Source organism: Oncorhynchus keta, unplaced genomic scaffold, assembly GCF_023373465.1.
Source record: "Oncorhynchus keta strain PuntledgeMale-10-30-2019 unplaced genomic scaffold, Oket_V2 Un_contig_13107_pilon_pilon, whole genome shotgun sequence".
Lineage (NCBI taxonomy): Eukaryota > Metazoa > Chordata > Actinopteri > Salmoniformes > Salmonidae > Oncorhynchus > Oncorhynchus keta.
In genome coordinates, this window is record NW_026278124.1 from 60,001 (window position 1) to 82,500 (window position 22,500).

Sequence of the window (22,500 nt, forward strand, 5' to 3'; positions counted from 1 at the left end):
GGAGAGACTGTAGACACTGTAGAGCCACAATGGAGGTGAGACTGTAGACACTGTAGAGCCACAATGGAGGAGACACTGTAGACACTGTAGAGCCACAATGGAGGAGAGACTGTAGACACTGTAGAGCCACAATGGAGGAGAGACTGTAGACACTGTAGAGCCACAATGGTGGAGACACTGAAGAGCCACAATGGAGGAGAGACTAGACACTGTAGAGCCACAATGGAGGAGACACTGTAAACGCTGTGGGAGGGAGAGAGAGAAGAGTCGTTGAGTGTCATCATCATAGCAGTGATAGGTCTGACTGGTTTGAGTTTTTAACTTTACCTTCTATACCGGCATTTGAATGTTTGGTTAGTTAAATGTGATACGCAGAGTTGTAACGTCCATTTGTCTTTGTAGTTTACTTCTCTCCCGTCTCTCTATGCCGCTTTCCACACAGACCTAGCCACGCCCCCCTGTCACTCAAAGAGCTCGTTTGATGTTCCTCAACCAGGAGACACTTGTGTTCAGTCTGCATAGTCAACAACACACACAAACAACACTGTTAATGACAACGATGCAGTTGTCACTTTTGCTTCTTAAATATACATCTACTAGTCTTCTAGAATGAGACTATTAGCTTGCGTTTCTTACATCTGCTAACACCTAGAGTTTGCCTTTTCTTAGCAAGTTGTTGCTAAATCTTGTTAGCCGCTAATGCTAATCGCTAGCTAATAAATGTACTGAGTCAGAACAAGTGTAATTAGCTAGTACAAGCCTGATAATACCAGTGATTGTGTAGACCTTAATTATCATGTTGTTTGTGCAACAGTGTCTTCTACATTTTAAAGAGGTAAAAACGCAAAGCAAGAATCAGTTAGCTTTACATGAAGTAGCTGAGAGAAAACATTCAATGTTGCCAAAGATTATAGGGTCCCCCTGGGAAACAACTATTAACACATTAGTTCCTACCCTGTCACAATAATAACTTCTCCCTGGCATTTTCATTCGTTGTCATGTCCAACAACACTGTAATAAAAGTGCCCACTTATATTCTAACCAAAACAATTAGAATAGACATTATATTCCCATGATTCCAACAGTTAACACAAGTGTTTTGCTCTAAATTGTAACATTTGGTTGAAAAGAAGGCCCAGGGGACTTGCCCATATCGTGCAGCTCTACGTGGCAATGTGGAAGTGATCTCAAATGCAGAAATTGAAAAATAAAAAATGATTTTTTTGGTTTGTTTTGGTTTTATACTGTTCAATTAAACTTCATCCCAATTAAACTTCATCCCAATTAAACTTCAACCCAATTAAACTTCAACCCAATCAGAATGGAGAAATACACATTGAAATCACTTAGAGTGTTGCCACCCAAGGGTCAACCACAACTCATAAAGCACATGTACAACTTGTATGATAAAAAAAAACATAAAATACCGTCAATTCATTGTTTTATTTATTTCAAGTACCGTGATATAATATTTTGGCCATATCGCCCAGCCCTATGTGAGGATATGACCAGTGACTTGGTGTAGAGAGTAGAGGAGAGGTCCATCCTCATAGCAGTGATAGGAGAGACCATGTGAGGATATGACAGAGCTGAGTGACTTGGTGTAGAGAGAGAAGAGGAGAGGTCCATCCTCATAGCAGTGATAGGAGAGACCATGTGATGATATGACAGAGCTGAGTGACTTGGTGTAGAGAGAGAAGAGGAGAGGTCCATCCTCATAGCTGTGATAGGAGAGACCATGTGAGGATATGACCAGTGACTTGGTCTATAGAGAGAGAAGAGGAGAGGTCCATCCTCATAGCAGTGATAGGAGAGACCATGTGAGGATATGACAGAGCTGAGTGACTTGGTGTAGAGAGAGAAGAGGAGAGGTCCATCCTCATAGCTGTGATAGGAGAGACCATGTGAGGATATGACCAGTGACTTGGTCTATAGAGAGAGGAGAGGAGAGGTCCATCCTCATAGCTGTGATAGGAGAGACCATGTGAGGATATGACCAGTGACTTGGTCTATAGAGAGAGTAGAGGAGAGGTCCATCCTCATAGCAGTGATAGGAGAGACCATGTGATGATATGACCAGTGACTTGGTGTAGAGAGAGAAGAGGAGAGGTCCATCCTCATAGCAGTGATAGGAGAGACCATGTGAGGATATGACCAGTGACTTGGTCTATAGAGAGGAGAGGAGAGGTCCATCCTCATAGCAGTGATAGGAGAGACCATGTGAGGATATGACCAGTGACTTGGTCTATAGAGAGAAGAGGAGAGGTACATCCTCATAGCAGTGATAGGAGAGACCATGTGATGATATGACCAGTGACTTGGTGTAGAGAGAGAAGAGGAGAGGTCCATCCTCATAGCAGTGATAGGAGAGACCATGTGATGATATGACCAGTGACTTGGTGTAGAGAGAGAAGAGGAGAGGTCCATCCTCATAGCAGTGATAGGAGAGACCATGTGAGGATATGACCAGTGACTTGGTGTAGAGAGAGGAGAGGTCCATCCTCATAGCAGTGATAGGAGAGACCATGTGATGATATGACCAGTGACTTGGTGTAGAGAGAGTAGAGGAGAGGTCCATCCTCATAGCAGTGATAGGAGAGACCATGTGATGATATGACAGAGCTGAGTGACTTGGTCTATAGAGAGAAGAGGAGAGGTCCATCCTCATAGCAGTGATAGGAGAGACCATGTGATGATATGACAGAGCTGAGTGACTTGGTCTATAGAGAGTAGAGGAGAGGTCCATCCTCATAGCAGTGATAGGAGAGACCATGTGATGATATGACCAGTGACTTGGTCTATAGAGAGGAGAGGAGAGGTCCATCCTCATAGCAGTGATAGGAAAGACCATGTGATGATATGACAGAGCTGAGTGACTTGGTCTATAGAGAGTAGAGGAGAGGTCCATCCTCATAGCAGTGATAGGAGAGACCATGTGATGATATGACCAGTGACTTGGTCTATAGAGAGGAGAGGTCCATCCTCATAGCAGTGATAGGAGAGACCATGTGAGGATATGACCAGTGACTTGGTCTATAGAGAGAAGAGGAGAGGTCCATCCTCATAGCAGTGATAGGAGAGACCATGTGATGATATGACCAGTGACTTGGTGTAGAGAGAGAAGAGGAGAGGTCCATCCTCATAGCAGTGATAGGAGAGACCATGTGATGATATGACAGAGCTGAGTGACTTGGTGTAGAGAGAGTAGAGGAGAGGTCCATCCTCATAGCAGTGATAGGAGAGACCATGTGATGATATGACCAGTGACTTGGTGTAGAGAGAGAAGAGGAGAGGTCCATCCTCATAGCAGTGATAGGAGAGACCATGTGAGGATATGACCAGTGACTTGGTCTATAGAGAGTAGAGGAGAGGTCCATCCTCATAGCAGTGATAGGAGAGACCATGTGATGATATGACCAGTGACTTGGTCTATAGAGAGAAGAGTAGAGGTCCATCCTCATAGCAGTGATAGGAGAGACCATGTGAGGATATGACCAGTGACTTGGTCTATAGAGAGAAGAGTAGAGGTCCATCCTCATAGCAGTGATAGGAGAGACCATGTGAGGATATGACCAGTGACTTGGTGTAGAGAGAGGAGAGGAGAGGTCCATCCTCATAGCAGTGATAGGAGAGACCATGTGAGGATATGACCAGTGACTTGGTCTATAGAGAGTAGAGGAGAGGTCCATCCTCATAGCAGTGATAGGAGAGACCATGTGAGGATATGACCAGTGACTTGGTCTATAGAGAGAGAAGAGGAGAGGTCCATCCTCATAGCAGTGATAGGAGAGACCATGTGAGGATATGACCAGTGACTTGGTCTATAGAGAGTAGAGGAGAGGTCCATCCTCATAGCAGTGATAGGAGAGACCATGTGAGGATATGACCAGTGACTTGGTCTATAGAGAGGAGAGGAGAGGTCCATCCTCATAGCAGTGATAGGAGAGACCATGTGAGGATATGACCAGTGACTTGGTCTATAGAGAGGAGAGGAGAGGTCCATCCTCATAGCAGTGATAGGAGAGACCATGTGAGGATATGACAGAGCTGAGTGACTTGATGTAGAGAGAGGAGAGGAGAGGTCCATCCTCATAGCAGTGATAGGAGAGACCATGTGATGATATGACCAGTGACTTGGTGTAGAGAGAGAAGAGGAGAGGTACATCCTCATAGCAGTGATAGGAGAGACCATGTGATGATATGACCAGTGACTTGGTCTATAGAGAGGAGAGGAGAGGTCCATCCTCATAGCAGTGATAGGAGAGACCATGTGAGGATATGACAGAGCTGAGTGACTTGGTGTAGAGAGAGGAGAGGAGAGGTCCATCCTCATAGCAGTGATAGGAGAGACCATGTGAGGATATGACAGAGCTGAGTGACTTGGTGTAGAGAGAGGAGAGGAGAGGTCCATCCTCATAGCAGTGATAGGAGAGACCATGTGAGGATATGACCAGTGACTTGGTGTAGAGAGAGGAGAGGAGAGGTCCATCCTCATAGCAGTGATAGGAGAGACCATGTGAGGATATGACCAGTGACTTGGTCTATAGAGAGTAGAGGAGAGGTCCATCCTCATAGCAGTGATAGGAGAGACCATGTGATGATATGACCAGTGACTTGGTCTATAGAGAGAGGAGAGGTCCATCCTCATAGCAGTGATAGGAGAGACCATGTGAGGATATGACCAGTGACTTGGTCTATAGAGAGAAGAGGAGAGGTCCATCCTCATAGCAGTGATAGGAGAGACCATGTGAGGATATGACCAGTGACTTGGTGTAGAGAGAGAAGAGGAGAGGTCCATCCTCATAGCAGTGATAGGAGAGACCATGTGATGATATGACAGAGCTGAGTGACTTGGTGTAGAGAGAGAAGAGGAGAGGTCCATCCTCATAGCAGTGATAGGAGAGACCATGTGATGATATGACCAGTGACTTGGTGTAGAGAGAGAAGAGGAGAGGTCCATCCTCATAGCAGTGATAGGAGAGACCATGTGAGGATATGACCAGTGACTTGGTGTAGAGAGTAGAGGAGAGGTCCATCCTCATAGCAGTGATAGGAGAGACCATGTGAGGATATGACCAGTGACTTGGTCTATAGAGAGTAGAGGAGAGGTCCATCCTCATAGCAGTGATAGGAGAGACCATGTGAGGATATGACCAGTGACTTGGTCTATAGAGAGAAGAGGAGAGGTCCATCCTCATAGCAGTGATAGGAGAGACCATGTGAGGATATGACCAGTGACTTGGTCTATAGAGAGAAGAGGAGAGGTCCATCCTCATAGCAGTGATAGGAGAGACCATGTGAGGATATGACCAGTGACTTGGTGTAGAGAGAGGAGAGGAGAGGTCCATCCTCATAGCAGTGATAGGAGAGACCATGTGAGGATATGACCAGTGACTTGGTCTATAGAGAGTAGAGGAGAGGTCCATCCTCATAGCAGTGATAGGAGAGACCATGTGAGGATATGACCAGTGACTTGGTCTATAGAGAGAGAAGAGGAGAGGTCCATCCTCATAGCAGTGATAGGAGAGACCATGTGAGGATATGACCAGTGACTTGGTCTATAGAGAGTAGAGGAGAGGTCCATCCTCATAGCAGTGATAGGAGAGACCATGTGAGGATATGACCAGTGACTTGGTCTATAGAGAGAGAAGAGGAGAGGTCCATCCTCATAGCAGTGATAGGAGAGACCATGTGATGATATGACCAGTGACTTGGTGTAGAGAGAGAAGAGGAGAGGTCCATCCTCATAGCAGTGATAGGAGAGACCATGTGAGGATATGACCAGTGACTTGGTGTAGAGAGAGTAGAGGAGAGGTCCATCCTCATAGCAGTGATAGGAGAGACCATGTGATGATATGACCAGTGACTTGGTCTATAGAGAGAGTAGAGGAGAGGTCCATCCTCATAGCAGTGATAGGAGAGACCATGTGAGGATATGACCAGTGACTTGGTGTAGAGAGAGTAGAGGAGAGGTCCATCCTCATAGCAGTGATAGGAGAGACCATGTGAGGATATGACCAGTGACTTGGTGTAGAGAGAGTAGAGGAGAGGTCCATCCTCATAGCAGTGATAGGAGAGACCATGTGATGATATGACCAGTGACTTGGTCTATAGAGAGAAGAGGAGAGGTCCATCCTCATAGCAGTGATAGGAGAGACCATGTGAGGATATGACCAGTGACTTGGTGTAGAGAGAGGAGAGTAGAGGTCCATCCTCATAGCAGTGATAGGAGAGACCATGTGAGGATATGACCAGTGACTTGGTCTATAGAGAGGAGAGGAGAGGTCCATCCTCATAGCAGTGATAGGAGAGACCATGTGAGGATATGACCAGTGACTTGGTCTATAGAGAGGAGAGGAGAGGTCCATCCTCATAGCAGTGATAGGAGAGACCATGTGAGGATATGACCAGTGACTTGGTCAGGTCCATCCTCATAGCAGTGATAGGAGAGACCATGTGAGGATATGACCAGTGACTTGGTCTATAGAGAGTAGAGGAGAGGTCCATCCTCATAGCAGTGATAGGAGAGACCATGTGATGATATGACCAGTGACTTGGTCTATAGAGAGAGAGAGGAGAGGTCCATCCTCATAGCAGTGATAGGAGAGACCATGTGAGGATATGACCAGTGACTTGGTCTATAGAGAGGAGAGGAGAGGTCCATCCTCATAGCAGTGATAGGAGAGACCATGTGAGGATATGACCAGTGACTTGGTCTATAGAGAGAAGAGGAGAGGTCCATCCTCATAGCAGTGATAGGAGAGACCATGTGAGGATATGACCAGTGACTTGGTCTATAGAGAGGAGAGGAGAGGTCCATCCTCATAGCAGTGATAGGAGAGACCATGTGAGGATATGACCAGTGACTTGGTCTATAGAGAGAGTAGAGGAGAGGTCCATCCTCATAGCAGTGATAGGAGAGACCATGTGATGATATGACCAGTGACTTGGTCTATAGAGAGAGAAGAGAGAGGTCCATCCTCATAGCAGTGATAGGAGAGACCATGTGAGGATATGACCAGTGACTTGGTGTAGAGAGAGGAGAGGAGAGGTCCATCCTCATAGCAGTGATAGGAGAGACCATGTGATGATATGACCAGTGACTTGGTCTATAGAGAGAGAAGAGGAGAGGTCCATCCTCATAGCAGTGATAGGAGAGACCATGTGAGGATATGACCAGTGACTTGGTGTAGAGAGAGAAGAGGAGAGGTCCATCCTCATAGCAGTGATAGGAGAGACCATGTGAGGATATGACCAGTGACTTGGTCTATAGAGAGAGAGGAGAGGTCCATCCTCATAGCAGTGATAGGAGAGACCATGTGAGGATATGACAGAGCAGTGACTTGGTGTAGAGAGAGAAGAGGAGAGGTCCATCCTCATAGCAGTGATAGGAGAGACCATGTGAGGATATGACAGAGCTGAGTGACTTGGTGTAGAGAGAGAAGAGGAGAGGTCCATCCTCATAGCAGTGATAGGAGAGACCATGTGAGGATATGACAGAGCTGAGTGACTTGGTGTAGAGAGAGAAGAGGAGAGGTCCATCCTCATAGCAGTGATAGGAGAGACCATGTGAGGATATGACCAGTGACTTGGTGTAGAGAGAGAAGAGGAGAGGTCCATCCTCATAGCAGTGATAGGAGAGACCATGTGAGGATATGACCAGTGACTTGGTGTAGAGAGAGAAGAGGAGAGGTCCATCCTCATAGCAGTGATAGGAGAGACCATGTGAGGATATGACCAGTGACTTGGTCTATAGAGAGGAGAGGAGAGGTCCATCCTCATAGCAGTGATAGGAGAGACCATGTGAGGATATGACAGAGCTGAGTGACTTGGTGTAGAGAGAGAAGAGGAGAGGTCCATCCTCATAGCAGTGATAGGAGAGACCATGTGAGGATATGACCAGTGACTTGGTGTAGAGAGAGAAGAGGAGAGGTCCATCCTCATAGCAGTGATAGGAGAGACCATGTGAGGATATGACAGAGCTGAGTGACTTGGTGTAGAGAGAGAAGAGGAGAGGTCCATCCTCATAGCAGTGATAGGAGAGACCATGTGAGGATATGACCAGTGACTTGGTCTATAGAGAGAGGAGAGGAGAGGTCCATCCTCATAGCAGTGATAGGAGAGACCATGTGAGGATATGACCAGTGACTTGGTCTATAGAGAGGAGAGGAGAGGTCCATCCTCATAGCAGTGATAGGAGAGACCATGTGAGGATATGACCAGTGACTTGGTGTAGAGAGAGTAGAGGAGAGGTCCATCCTCATAGCAGTGATAGGAGAGACCATGTGAGGATATGACCAGTGACTTGGTATAGAGAGGAGAGGAGAGGTCCATCCTCATAGCAGTGATAGGAGAGACCATGTGAGGATATGACCAGTGACTTGGTCTATAGAGAGGAGAGGAGAGGTCCATCCTCATAGCAGTGATAGGAGAGACCATGTGAGGATATGACCAGTGACTTGGTCTATAGAGAGAAGAGGAGAGGTCCATCCTCATAGCAGTGATAGGAGAGACCATGTGAGGATATGACCAGTGACTTGGTCTATAGAGAGTAGAGGAGAGGTCCATCCTCATAGCAGTGATAGGAGAGACCATGTGAGGATATGACCAGTGACTTGGTCTATAGAGAGAGTAGAGGAGAGGTCCATCCTCATAGCAGTGATAGGAGAGACCATGTGAGGATATGACCAGTGACTTGGTCTATAGAGAGGAGAGGAGAGGTCCATCCTCATAGCAGTGATAGGAGAGACCATGTGAGGATATGACCAGTGACTTGGTCTATAGAGAGGAGAGGAGAGGTCCATCCTCATAGCAGTGATAGGAGAGACCATGTGAGGATATGACCAGTGACTTGGTCTATAGAGAGGAGAGGAGAGGTCCATCCTCATAGCAGTGATAGGAGAGACCATGTGAGGATATGACCAGTGACTTGGTCTATAGAGAGTAGAGGAGAGGTCCATCCTCATAGCAGTGATAGGAGAGACCATGTGAGGATATGACCAGTGACTTGGTCTATAGAGAGTAGAGGAGAGGTCCATCCTCATAGCAGTGATAGGAGAGACCATGTGATGATATGACCAGTGACTTGGTCTATAGAGAGAGAAGAGGAGAGGTCCATCCTCATAGCAGTGATAGGAGAGACCATGTGAGGATATGACCAGTGACTTGGTGTAGAGAGAGGAGAGGAGAGGTCCATCCTCATAGCAGTGATAGGAGAGACCATGTGATGATATGACCAGTGACTTGGTCTATAGAGAGAGAAGAGGAGAGGTCCATCCTCATAGCAGTGATAGGAGAGACCATGTGAGGATATGACCAGTGACTTGGTGTAGAGAGAGAAGAGGAGAGGTCCATCCTCATAGCAGTGATAGGAGAGACCATGTGAGGATATGACCAGTGACTTGGTCTATAGAGAGAGTAGAGGAGAGGTCCATCCTCATAGCAGTGATAGGAGAGACCATGTGAGGATATGACAGAGCAGTGACTTGGTGTAGAGAGAGAAGAGGAGAGGTCCATCCTCATAGCAGTGATAGGAGAGACCATGTGAGGATATGACAGAGCTGAGTGACTTGGTGTAGAGAGAGAAGAGGAGAGGTCCATCCTCATAGCAGTGATAGGAGAGACCATGTGAGGATATGACCAGTGACTTGGTGTAGAGAGAGAAGAGGAGAGGTCCATCCTCATAGCAGTGATAGGAGAGACCATGTGAGGATATGACCAGTGACTTGGTGTAGAGAGAGAAGAGGAGAGGTCCATCCTCATAGCAGTGATAGGAGAGACCATGTGAGGATATGACCAGTGACTTGGTCTATAGAGAGGAGAGGAGAGGTCCATCCTCATAGCAGTGATAGGAGAGACCATGTGAGGATATGACAGAGCTGAGTGACTTGGTGTAGAGAGAGAAGAGGAGAGGTCCATCCTCATAGCAGTGATAGGAGAGACCATGTGAGGATATGACCAGTGACTTGGTCTATAGAGAGGAGAGGAGAGGTCCATCCTCATAGCAGTGATAGGAGAGACCATGTGGATATGACCAGTGACTTGGTCTATAGAGAGGAGAGGAGAGGTCCATCCTCATAGCAGTGATAGGAGAGACCATGTGATGATATGACCAGTGACTTGGTCTATAGAGAGGAGAGGAGAGGTCCATCCTCATAGCAGTGATAGGAGAGACCATGTGAGGATATGACCAGTGACTTGGTGTAGAGAGAGGAGAGGAGAGGTCCATCCTCATAGCAGTGATAGGAGAGACCATGTGAGGATATGACCAGTGACTTGGTGTAGAGAGAGTAGAGGAGAGGTCCATCCTCATAGCAGTGATAGGAGAGACCATGTGAGGATATGACCAGTGACTTGGTGTAGAGAGAGAAGAGGAGAGGTCCATCCTCATAGCAGTGATAGGAGAGACCATGTGATGATATGACCAGTGACTTGGTCTATAGAGAGGAGAGGAGAGGTCCATCCTCATAGCAGTGATAGGAGAGACCATGTGAGGATATGACCAGTGACTTGGTCTATAGAGAGGAGAGGAGAGGTCCATCCTCATAGCAGTGATAGGAGAGACCATGTGAGGATATGACCAGTGACTTGGTCTATAGAGAGAAGAGGAGAGGTCCATCCTCATAGCAGTGATAGGAGAGACCATGTGATGATATGACCAGTGACTTGGTCTATAGAGAGTAGAGGAGAGGTCCATCCTCATAGCAGTGATAGGAGAGACCATGTGATGATATGACCAGTGACTTGGTCTATAGAGAGGAGAGGAGAGGTCCATCCTCATAGCAGTGATAGGAGAGACCATGTGAGGATATGACCAGTGACTTGGTCTATAGAGAGGAGAGGAGAGGTCCATCCTCATAGCAGTGATAGGAGAGACCATGTGAGGATATGACCAGTGACTTGGTCTATAGAGAGGAGAGGAGAGGTCCATCCTCATAGCAGTGATAGGAGAGACCATGTGAGGATATGACCAGTGACTTGGTCTATAGAGAGTAGAGGAGAGGTCCATCCTCATAGCAGTGATAGGAGAGACCATGTGAGGATATGACCAGTGACTTGGTCTATAGAGAGTAGAGGAGAGGTCCATCCTCATAGCAGTGATAGGAGAGACCATGTGATGATATGACCAGTGACTTGGTCTATAGAGAGAGAAGAGGAGAGGTCCATCCTCATAGCAGTGATAGGAGAGACCATGTGAGGATATGACCAGTGACTTGGTGTAGAGAGAGGAGAGGAGAGGTCCATCCTCATAGCAGTGATAGGAGAGACCATGTGATGATATGACCAGTGACTTGGTCTATAGAGAGAGAAGAGGAGAGGTCCATCCTCATAGCAGTGATAGGAGAGACCATGTGAGGATATGACCAGTGACTTGGTGTAGAGAGAGAAGAGGAGAGGTCCATCCTCATAGCAGTGATAGGAGAGACCATGTGAGGATATGACCAGTGACTTGGTCTATAGAGAGAGTAGAGGAGAGGTCCATCCTCATAGCAGTGATAGGAGAGACCATGTGAGGATATGACCAGTGACTTGGTCTATAGAGAGAAGAGGAGAGGTCCATCCTCATAGCAGTGATAGGAGAGACCATGTGAGGATATGACAGAGCAGTGACTTGGTGTAGAGAGAGAAGAGGAGAGGTCCATCCTCATAGCAGTGATAGGAGAGACCATGTGAGGATATGACAGAGCAGTGACTTGGTGTAGAGAGAGAAGAGGAGAGGTCCATCCTCATAGCAGTGATAGGAGAGACCATGTGAGGATATGACCAGTGACTTGGTGTAGAGAGAGAAGAGGAGAGGTCCATCCTCATAGCAGTGATAGGAGAGACCATGTGAGGATATGACCAGTGACTTGGTGTAGAGAGAGAAGAGGAGAGGTCCATCCTCATAGCAGTGATAGGAGAGACCATGTGAGGATATGACCAGTGACTTGGTCTATAGAGAGGAGAGGAGAGGTCCATCCTCATAGCAGTGATAGGAGAGACCATGTGAGGATATGACAGAGCTGAGTGACTTGGTGTAGAGAGAGAAGAGGAGAGGTCCATCCTCATAGCAGTGATAGGAGAGACCATGTGAGGATATGACCAGTGACTTGGTCTATAGAGAGGAGAGGAGAGGTCCATCCTCATAGCAGTGATAGGAGAGACCATGTGATGATATGACCAGTGACTTGGTCTATAGAGAGGAGAGGAGAGGTCCATCCTCATAGCAGTGATAGGAGAGACCATGTGATGATATGACCAGTGACTTGGTCTATAGAGAGGAGAGGAGAGGTCCATCCTCATAGCAGTGATAGGAGAGACCATGTGAGGATATGACAGAGCTGAGTGACTTGGTGTAGAGAGAGAAGAGGAGAGGTCCATCCTCATAGCAGTGATAGGAGAGACCATGTGAGGATATGACCAGTGACTTGGTGTAGAGAGTAGAGGAGAGGTCCATCCTCATAGCAGTGATAGGAGAGACCATGTGAGGATATGACCAGTGACTTGGTCTATAGAGAGAAGAGGAGAGGTCCATCCTCATAGCAGTGATAGGAGAGACCATGTGAGGATATGACAGAGCAGTGACTTGGTCTATAGAGAGAGGAGGAGAGGTCCATCCTCATAGCAGTGATAGGAGAGACCATGTGAGGATATGACCAGTGACTTGGTCTATAGAGAGGAGAGGAGAGGTCCATCCTCATAGCAGTGATAGGAGAGACCATGTGAGGATATGACCAGTGACTTGGTGTAGAGAGAGAAGAGGAGAGGTCCATCCTCATAGCAGTGATAGGAGAGACCATGTGAGGATATGACCAGTGACTTGGTCTATAGAGAGGAGAGGAGAGGTCCATCCTCATAGCAGTGATAGGAGAGACCATGTGAGGATATGACCAGTGACTTGGTCTATAGAGAGGAGAGGAGAGGTCCATCCTCATAGCAGTGATAGGAGAGACCATGTGAGGATATGACCAGTGACTTGGTCTATAGAGAGAAGAGGAGAGGTCCATCCTCATAGCAGTGATAGGAGAGACCATGTGATGATATGACCAGTGACTTGGTCTATAGAGAGTAGAGGAGAGGTCCATCCTCATAGCAGTGATAGGAGAGACCATGTGATGATATGACCAGTGACTTGGTCTATAGAGAGGAGAGGAGAGGTCCATCCTCATAGCAGTGATAGGAGAGACCATGTGAGGATATGACCAGTGACTTGGTCTATAGAGAGGAGAGGAGAGGTCCATCCTCATAGCAGTGATAGGAGAGACCATGTGAGGATATGACCAGTGACTTGGTCTATAGAGAGGAGAGGAGAGGTCCATCCTCATAGCAGTGATAGGAGAGACCATGTGAGGATATGACCAGTGACTTGGTCTATAGAGAGGAGAGGAGAGGTCCATCCTCATAGCAGTGATAGGAGAGACCATGTGAGGATATGACCAGTGACTTGGTCTATAGAGAGTAGAGGAGAGGTCCATCCTCATAGCAGTGATAGGAGAGACCATGTGAGGATATGACCAGTGACTTGGTCTATAGAGAGTAGAGGAGAGGTCCATCCTCATAGCAGTGATAGGAGAGACCATGTGATGATATGACCAGTGACTTGGTCTATAGAGAGAGAAGAGGAGAGGTCCATCCTCATAGCAGTGATAGGAGAGACCATGTGAGGATATGACCAGTGACTTGGTGTAGAGAGAGAGAGGAGAGGTCCATCCTCATAGCAGTGATAGGAGAGACCATGTGATGATATGACCAGTGACTTGGTCTATAGAGAGAGAAGAGGAGAGGTCCATCCTCATAGCAGTGATAGGAGAGACCATGTGAGGATATGACCAGTGACTTGGTGTAGAGAGAGAAGAGGAGAGGTCCATCCTCATAGCAGTGATAGGAGAGACCATGTGAGGATATGACCAGTGACTTGGTCTATAGAGAGAGTAGAGGAGAGGTCCCTCCTCATAGCAGTGATAGGAGAGACCATGTGAGGATATGACAGAGCTGAGTGACTTGGTGTAGAGAGAGAAGAGGAGAGGTCCATCCTCATAGCAGTGATAGGAGAGACCATGTGAGGATATGACAGAGCTGAGTGACTTGGTGTAGAGAGAGAAGAGGAGAGGTCCATCCTCATAGCAGTGATAGGAGAGACCATGTGAGGATATGACCAGTGACTTGGTGTAGAGAGAGAAGAGGAGAGGTCCATCCTCATAGCAGTGATAGGAGAGACCATGTGAGGATATGACCAGTGACTTGGTGTAGAGAGAGAAGAGTAGAGGTCCATCCTCATAGCAGTGATAGGAGAGACCATGTGAGGATATGACCAGTGACTTGGTCTATAGAGAGGAGAGGAGAGGTCCATCCTCATAGCAGTGATAGGAGAGACCATGTGAGGATATGACAGAGCTGAGTGACTTGGTGTAGAGAGAGAAGAGGAGAGGTCCATCCTCATAGCAGTGATAGGAGAGACCATGTGAGGATATGACCAGTGACTTGGTCTATAGAGAGGAGAGGAGAGGTCCATCCTCATAGCAGTGATAGGAGAGACCATGTGATGATATGACCAGTGACTTGGTCTATAGAGAGGAGAGGAGAGGTCCATCCTCATAGCAGTGATAGGAGAGACCATGTGATGATATGACCAGTGACTTGGTCTATAGAGAGGAGAGGAGAGGTCCATCCTCATAGCAGTGATAGGAGAGACCATGTGAGGATATGACCAGTGACTTGGTGTAGAGAGAGGAGAGTAGAGGTCCATCCTCATAGCAGTGATAGGAGAGACCATGTGAGGATATGACCAGTGACTTGGTGTAGAGAGAGGAGAGGAGAGGTCCATCCTCATAGCAGTGATAGGAGAGACCATGTGAGGATATGACCAGTGACTTGGTGTAGAGAGAGGAGAGGAGAGGTCCATCCTCATAGCAGTGATAGGAGAGACCATGTGAGGATATGACCAGTGACTTGGTGTAGAGAGAGGAGAGTAGAGGTCCATCCTCATAGCAGTGATAGGAGAGACCATGTGAGGATATGACCAGTGACTTGGTGTAGAGAGAGGAGAGTAGAGGTCCATCCTCATAGCAGTGATAGGAGAGACCATGTGAGGATATGACAGAGCTGAGTGACTTGGTGTAGAGAGAGAAGAGGAGAGGTCCATCCTCATAGCAGTGATAGGAGAGACCATGTGAGGATATGACCAGTGACTTGGTGTAGAGAGAGGAGAGGAGAGGTCCATCCTCATAGCAGTGATAGGAGAGACCATGTGAGGATATGACCAGTGACTTGGTGTAGAGAGAGGAGAGGAGAGGTCCATCCTCATAGCAGTGATAGGAGAGACCATGTGAGGATATGACCAGTGACTTGGTCTATAGAGAGAAGAGGAGAGGTCCATCCTCATAGCAGTGATAGGAGAGACCATGTGAGGATATGACCAGTGACTTGGTCTATAGAGAGGAGAGGAGAGGTCCATCCTCATAGCAGTGATAGGAGAGACCATGTGAGGATATGACCAGTGACTTGGTGTAGAGAGAGAAGAGGAGAGGTCCATCCTCATAGCAGTGATAGGAGAGACCATGTGAGGATATGACCAGTGACTTGGTGTAGAGAGAGAAGAGGAGAGGTCCATCCTCATAGCAGTGATAGGAGAGACCATGTGAGGATATGACCAGTGACTTGGTGTAGAGAGAGAGAGGAGAGGTCCATCCTCATAGCAGTGATAGGAGAGACCATGTGAGGATATGACCAGTGACTTGGTGTAGAGAGAGAAGAGGAGAGGTCCATCCTCATAGCAGTGATAGGAGAGACCATGTGAGGATATGACCAGTGACTTGGTGTAGAGAGAGAAGAGGAGAGGTCCATCCTCATAGCAGTGATAGGAGAGACCATGTGAGGATATGACCAGTGACTTGGTGTAGAGAGAGAAGAGGAGAGGTCCATCCTCATAGCAGTGATAGGAGAGACCATGTGAGGATATGACCAGTGACTTGGTCTATAGAGAGAAGAGGAGAGGTCCATCCTCATAGCAGTGATAGGAGAGACCATGTGAGGATATGACCAGTGACTTGGTGTAGAGAGAGAAGAGGAGAGGTCCATCCTCATAGCAGTGATAGGAGAGACCATGTGAGGATATGACAGACCAGTGACTTGGTGTAGAGAGAGAAGAGGAGAGGTACATCCTCATAGCAGTGATAGGAGAGACCATGTGAGGATATGACCAGTGACTTGGTGTAGAGAGAGAAGAGGAGAGGTCCATCCTCATAGCAGTGATAGGAGAGACCATGTGAGGATATGACCAGTGACTTGGTGTAGAGAGAGAAGAGGAGAGGTCCATCCTCATAGCAGTGATAGGAGAGACCATGTGAGGATATGACAGAGCTGAGTGACTTGGTGTAGAGAGAGAAGAGGAGAGGTCCATCCTCATAGCAGTGATAGGAGAGACCATGTGAGGATGACAGAGCAGTGACTTGGTCTATAGAGAGAGGAGAGTAGAGGTCCATCCTCATAGCAGTGATAAGAGAGACCATGTGAGGATATGACCAGTGACTTGGTCTATAGAGAGGAGAGGAGAGGTCCATCCTCATAGCAGTGATAGGAGAGACCATGTGAGGATATGACCAGTGACTTGGTGTAGAGAGAGTAGAGGAGAGGTCCATCCTCATAGCAGTGATAGGAGAGACCATGTGAGGATATGACCAGTGACTTGGTGTAGAGAGAGAAGAGGAGAGGTCCATCCTCATAGCAGTGATAGGAGAGACCATGTGATGATATGACCAGTGACTTGGTCTATAGAGAGGAGAGGAGAGGTCCATCCTCATAGCAGTGATAGGAGAGACCATGTGAGGATATGACCAGTGACTTGGTCTATAGAGAGGAGAGGAGAGGTCCATCCTCATAGCAGTGATAGGAGAGACCATGTGAGGATATGACCAGTGACTTGGTCTATAGAGAGAAGAGGAGAGGTCCATCCTCATAGCAGTGATAGGAGAGACCATGTGATGATATGACCAGTGACTTGGTCTATAGAGAGTAGAGGAGAGGTCCATCCTCATAGCAGTGATAGGAGAGACCATGTGAGGATATGACCAGTGACTTGGTGTAGAGAGAGTAGAGGAGAGGTCCATCCTCATAGCAGTGATAGGAGAGACCATGTGATGATATGACCAGTGACTTGGTGTAGAGAGAGAAGAGGAGAGGTCCATCCTCATAGCAGTGATAGGAGAGACCATGTGATGATATGACCAGTGACTTGGTCTATAGAGAGAAGAGTAGAGGTCCATCCTCATAGCAGTGATAGGAGAGACCATGTGATGATATGACCAGTGACTTGGTCTATAGAGAGGAGAGGAGAGGTCCATCCTCATAGCAGTGATAGGAGAGACCATGTGAGGATATGACCAGTGACTTGGTCTATAGAGAGAAGAGGAGAGGTCCATCCTCATAGCAGTGATAGGAGAGACCATGTGATGATATGACCAGTGACTTGGTCTATAGAGAGAAGAGGAGAGGTCCATCCTCATAGCAGTGATAGGAGAGACCATGTGAGGATATGACCAGTGACTTGGTCTATAGAGAGAAGAGGAGAGGTCCATCCTCATAGCAGTGATAGGAGAGACCATGTGAGGATATGACCAGTGACTTGGTGTAGAGAGAGAAGAGGAGAGGTCCATCCTCATAGCAGTGATAGGAGAGACCATGTGAGGATATGACCAGTGACTTGGTCTATAGAGAGAAGAGGAGAGGTCCATCCTCATAGCAGTGATAGGAGAGACCATGTGAGGATATGACCAGTGACTTGGTCTATAGAGAGAAGAGGAGAGGTCCATCCTCATAGCAGTGATAGGAGAGACCATGTGAGGATATGACCAGTGACTTGGTCTATAGAGAGAAGAGGAGAGGTCCATCCTCATAGCAGTGATAGGAGAGACCATGTGAGGATATGACCAGTGACTTGGTGTAGAGAGAGAAGAGGAGAGGTCCATCCTCATAGCAGTGATAGGAGAGACCATGTGAGGATATGACCAGTGACTTGGTCTATAGAGAGAAGAGGAGAGGTCCATCCTCATAGCAGTGATAGGAGAGACCATGTGAGGATATGACAGAGCTGAGTGACTTGGTGTAGAGAGAGAAGAGGAGAGGTCCATCCTCATAGCAGTGATAGGAGAGACCATGTGAGGATATGACCAGTGACTTGGTCTATAGAGAGTAGAGGAGAGGTCCATCCTCATAGCAGTGATAGGAGAGACCATGTGATGATATGACCAGTGACTTGGTCTATAGAGAGAGAAGAGGAGAGGTCCATCCTCATAGCAGTGATAGGAGAGACCATGTGATGATATGACCAGTGACTTGGTCTATAGAGAGAGAAGAGGAGAGGTCCATCCTCATAGCAGTGATAGGAGAGACCATGTGATGATATGACCAGTGACTTGGTCTATGGAGAGGAGAGGTCCATCCTCATAGCAGTGATAGGAGAGACCATGTGATGATATGACCAGTGACTTGGTCTATAGAGAGAGAAGAGGAGAGGTCCATCCTCATAGCAGTGATAGGAGAGACCATGTGATGATATGACCAGTGACTTGGTCTATAGAGAGAGAAGAGGAGAGGTCCATCCTCATAGCAGTGATAGGAGAGACCATGTGATGATATGACCAGTGACTTGGTCTATAGAGAGGAGAGGAGAGGTCCATCCTCATAGCAGTGATAGGAGAGACCATGTGATGATATGACCAGTGACTTGGTCTATAGAGAGAGAAGAGGAGAGGTCCATCCTCATAGCAGTGATAGGAGAGACCATGTGATGATATGACCAGTGACTTGGTCTATAGAGAGAGAAGAGGAGAGGTCCATCCTCATAGCAGTGATAGGAGAGACCATGTGATGATATGACCAGTGACTTGGTCTATAGAGAGGAGAGGAGAGGTCCATCCTCATAGCAGTGATAGGAGAGACCATGTGAGGATATGACCAGTGACTTGGTCTATAGAGAGAAGAGGAGAGGTCCATCCTCATAGCAGTGATAGGAGAGACCATGTGAGGATATGACCAGTGACTTGGTGTAGAGAGAGAAGAGTAGAGGTCCATCCTCATAGCAGTGATAGGAGAGACCATGTGAGGATATGACCAGTGACTTGGTCTATAGAGAGGAGAGGAGAGGTCCATCCTCATAGCAGTGATAGGAGAGACCATGTGAGGATATGACCAGTGACTTGGTCTATAGAGAGAGAGGAGAGGAGAGGTCCATCCTCATAGCAGTGATAGGAGAGACCATGTGAGGATATGACCAGTGACTTGGTCTATAGAGAGGAGAGGAGAGGTCCATCCTCATAGCAGTGATAGGAGAGACCATGTGAGGATATGACCAGTGACTTGGTCTATAGAGAGAAGAGGAGAGGTCCATCCTCATAGCAGTGATAGGAGAGACCATGTGAGGATATGACCAGTGACTTGGTCTATAGAGAGGAGAGGAGAGGTCCATCCTCATAGCAGTGATAGGAGAGACCATGTGAGGATATGACCAGTGACTTGGTGTAGAGAGAGAAGAGGAGAGGTCCATCCTCATAGCAGTGATAGGAGAGACCATGTGAGGATATGACCAGTGACTTGGTCTATAGAGAGGAGAGGAGAGGTCCATCCTCATAGCAGTGATAGGAGAGACCATGTGAGGATATGACCAGTGACTTGGTCTATAGAGAGAAGAGGAGAGGTCCATCCTCATAGCAGTGATAGGAGAGACCATGTGATGATATGACCAGTGACTTGGTCTATAGAGAGAGAAGAGGAGAGGTCCATCCTCATAGCAGTGATAGGAGAGACCATGTGAGGATATGACCAGTGACTTGGTGTAGAGAGAGAAGAGGAGAGGTCCATCCTCATAGCAGTGATAGGAGAGACCATGTGATGATATGACCAGTGACTTGGTCTATAGAGAGGAGAGGAGAGGTCCATCCTCATAGCAGTGATAGGAGAGACCATGTGAGGATATGACCAGTGACTTGGTCTATAGAGAGAGAAGAGGAGAGGTCCATCCTCATAGCAGTGATAGGAGAGACCATGTGAGGATATGACCAGTGACTTGGTGTAGAGAGAGAAGAGGAGAGGTCCATCCTCATAGCAGTGATAGGAGAGACCATGTGATGATATGACCAGTGACTTGGTCTATAGAGAGAGTAGAGGAGAGGTCCATCCTCATAGCAGTGATAGGAGAGACCATGTGATGATATGACCAGTGACTTGGTCTATAGAGAGGAGAGGAGAGGTCCATCCTCATAGCAGTGATAGGAGAGACCATGTGAGGATATGACCAGTGACTTGGTGTAGAGAGAGAAGAGGAGAGGTCCATCCTCATAGCAGTGATAGGAGAGACCATGTGATGATATGACCAGTGACTTGGTCTATAGAGAGGAGAGGAGAGGTCCATCCTCATAGCAGTGATAGGAGAGACCATGTGAGGATATGACCAGTGACTTGGTCTATAGAGAGAAGAGGAGAGGTCCATCCTCATAGCAGTGATAGGAGAGACCATGTGATGATATGACCAGTGACTTGGTCTATAGAGAGAAGAGGAGAGGTCCATCCTCATAGCAGTGATAGGAGAGACCATGTGAGGATATGACAGAGCTGAGTGACTTGGTGTAGAGAGAGAAGAGGAGAGGTACATCCTCATAGCAGTGATAGGAGAGACCATGTGAGGATATGACCAGTGACTTGGTGTAGAGAGAGAAGAGGAGAGGTCCATCCTCATAGCAGTGATAGGAGAGACCATGTGAGGATATGACAGAGCTGAGTGACTTGGTGTAGAGAGAGAAGAGGAGAGGTCCATCCTCATAGCAGTGATAGGAGAGACCATGTGAGGATATGACAGAGCTGAGTGACTTGGTCTATAGAGAGAGGAGAGTAGAGGTCCATCCTCATAGCAGTGATAGGAGAGACCATGTGAGGATATGACCAGTGACTTGGTCTATAGAGAGGAGAGGAGAGGTCCATCCTCATAGCAGTGATAGGAGAGACCATGTGAGGATATGACCAGTGACTTGGTGTAGAGAGTAGAGGAGAGGTCCATCCTCATAGCAGTGATAGGAGAGACCATGTGAGGATATGACCAGTGACTTGGTCTATAGAGAGAAGAGGAGAGGTCCATCCTCATAGCAGTGATAGGAGAGACCATGTGAGGATATGACCAGTGACTTGGTCTATAGAGAGAAGAGGAGAGGTCCATCCTCATAGCAGTGATAGGAGAGACCATGTGAGGATATGACCAGTGACTTGGTCTATAGAGAGGAGAGGAGAGGTCCATCCTCATAGCAGTGATAGGAGAGACCATGTGAGGATATGACCAGTGACTTGGTCTATAGAGAGAAGAGGAGAGGTCCATCCTCATAGCAGTGATAGGAGAGACCATGTGATGATATGACCAGTGACTTGGTCTATAGAGAGTAGAGGAGAGGTCCATCCTCATAGCAGTGATAGGAGAGACCATGTGAGGATATGACCAGTGACTTGGTGTAGAGAGAGTAGAGGAGAGGTCCATCCTCATAGCAGTGATAGGAGAGACCATGTGATGATATGACCAGTGACTTGGTGTAGAGAGAGAAGAGGAGAGGTCCATCCTCATAGCAGTGATAGGAGAGACCATGTGATGATATGACCAGTGACTTGGTCTATAGAGAGAAGAGGAGAGGTCCATCCTCATAGCAGTGATAGGAGAGACCATGTGAGGATATGACCAGTGACTTGGTCTATAGAGAGAGTAGAGGAGAGGTCCATCCTCATAGCAGTGATAGGAGAGACCATGTGAGGATATGACCAGTGACTTGGTCTATAGAGAGAAGAGGAGAGGTCCATCCTCATAGCAGTGATAGGAGAGACCATGTGATGATATGACCAGTGACTTGGTCTATAGAGAGAAGAGGAGAGGTCCATCCTCATAGCAGTGATAGGAGAGACCATGTGAGGATATGACCAGTGACTTGGTCTATAGAGAGAAGAGGAGAGGTCCATCCTCATAGCAGTGATAGGAGAGACCATGTGAGGATATGACCAGTGACTTGGTGTAGAGAGAGAAGAGGAGAGGTCCATCCTCATAGCAGTGATAGGAGAGACCATGTGAGGATATGACCAGTGACTTGGTCTATAGAGAGAAGAGGAGAGGTCCATCCTCATAGCAGTGATAGGAGAGACCATGTGATGATATGACCAGTGACTTGGTCTATAGAGAGAAGAGGAGAGGTCCATCCTCATAGCAGTGATAGGAGAGACCATGTGAGGATATGACCAGTGACTTGGTCTATAGAGAGAAGAGGAGAGGTCCATCCTCATAGCAGTGATAGGAGAGACCATGTGAGGATATGACCAGTGACTTGGTGTAGAGAGAGAAGAGGAGAGGTCCATCCTCATAGCAGTGATAGGAGAGACCATGTGAGGATATGACCAGTGACTTGGTCTATAGAGAGAAGAGGAGAGGTCCATCCTCATAGCAGTGATAGGAGAGACCATGTGAGGATATGACAGAGCTGAGTGACTTGGTGTAGAGAGAGA

The 22,500-nt window shown here is 47.4% G+C and overlaps 1 protein-coding gene and 1 long non-coding RNA gene across 2 annotated transcripts in view; both read left to right on the forward strand.

Moving 5' to 3' along the window:
• The window catches only part of LOC127918084 (F-box only protein 10-like), a 53,837-nt gene that overhangs the window by 25,966 nt on the left and 5,371 nt on the right, over positions 1-22,500 (forward strand).
• Positions 1,523-22,500, forward strand: part of LOC127918086 (uncharacterized) — a 23,178-nt gene continuing 2,200 nt past the window's right edge. Inside the window, exons 1-11 of the long non-coding RNA XR_008098761.1 lie at positions 1,523-1,539; positions 2,188-2,421; positions 2,495-2,656; positions 2,903-2,975; positions 3,211-3,763; positions 5,421-5,814; positions 5,895-6,050; positions 8,175-8,252; positions 17,001-18,176; positions 20,534-20,943; positions 21,410-21,723. This is a non-coding gene — a long non-coding RNA (uncharacterized LOC127918086). The remainder of the gene's footprint in view (positions 1,540-2,187; positions 2,422-2,494; positions 2,657-2,902; positions 2,976-3,210; positions 3,764-5,420; positions 5,815-5,894; positions 6,051-8,174; positions 8,253-17,000; positions 18,177-20,533; positions 20,944-21,409; positions 21,724-22,500) is intronic.